Here is a 1,302-nt window from a genome sequence, read left to right on the forward strand (position 1 = left end):
CCATTGCTGGAAGTGCCAATGAGGACGAACCTGCTGCCCTCATCCGACCGAGAGTTCCACGGGCTCGGGCACGTTTTCAGGTTTGTCCCCCTGGCTGAGGGGGTGCGTGTAGGGCGCAGGAGACGCCGCTGGGGACACCTTCAGGAGATTGTTAGAAGCACAGCACATCAGTGGGATCCCTGGAAGTGTCCAGCGGAGATTGCAGGCTGCCTGTGGCCCAGGTGGGGAGCACCGTAGGCGGGCAGGGGAGGCGGCTCCCCCCGCTAATGACCCCCCCACCATCCAATTGTTTTTTTTTTTTTTTTTTTTTTTTCCTTCCCGTCTTTTCTCTCTCCTTGCACAGCAGTAGTCCCCGCTGAGAGATTGGGGCCCTCGTGTCTCTCTCCCTCTTTCCGATCGATCTGGCCTCTCACGTCTGAATGGGGAGGGCCCTTTGCCAACAGGCAAAGTGGTTCCTCCCGACCATCTTGCAGACCCCGGCTCTTGTGGCCGGTCCCCTATCCCGGGTTCCGCCACGGGCGGGGAGCGGCGGCGTCGCCCCTCCCCGCCACAGGTGGCGGAGACCCACCCCACATCGCACCCACCCGGTGGTGAGTTTGCTCTGCCCCAGGGGTTCATCCCCCACCGCAGGAGCCCGATCCCGCGTGGGCCGGGGAAGGAGGACAAAGGTTCGGGGACCGTGCTCCCACAGCGTGGGCTGCTCAGTTACCTGATCTTTCGATGTCCCCTCCGTTCCCCGCGCTCCGCGGAGCACACCGTTTCCTCCCAGCGCTGCCGCAGGCCGGTCTCTGCGCGGCCGGCGACTCTGGGCGGCGCGTGCGGAAGGGGGCCTGCACTGCCGCCGGACGAGGGCGAGTTCGCTCGCGCTCCCCGGTGGTGGAGTGCACCCCCCGCACCCACACTGCGCACGGCCCAGTCGGTCGCCGTCGCCGCCGCTGCCACCGTCCCTCGCCGAGGGACGTGGCTCTGCCTTGGGGCCGCGGCCGCCCCGCTCCCCGACCCCTGGGGAGCTGTGAGCGCGCCCACCCCTTCAAAAGCCCGGCCCCGCTGGGTCTGTCCCTCCCCGGCGTCGGGGAGGGAGGCCCCGGCGCGGGTCTCTTTCCAGAGGGCTACCTGGTTGATCCTGCCAGTAGCATATGCTTGTCTCAAAGATTAAGCCATGCACGTGTAAGTACACACGGCCGGTACAGTGAAACTGCGAATGGCTCATTAAATCAGTTATGGTTCCTTTGATCGCTCCATCTGTTACTTGGATAACTGTGGTAATTCTAGAGCTAATACATGCCGACGAGCGCTGACCTC

This window comes from Ascaphus truei, unplaced genomic scaffold (genome assembly GCF_040206685.1).
Source record: "Ascaphus truei isolate aAscTru1 unplaced genomic scaffold, aAscTru1.hap1 HAP1_SCAFFOLD_3213, whole genome shotgun sequence".
Taxonomy (NCBI): Eukaryota; Metazoa; Chordata; class Amphibia; order Anura; family Ascaphidae; genus Ascaphus; species Ascaphus truei.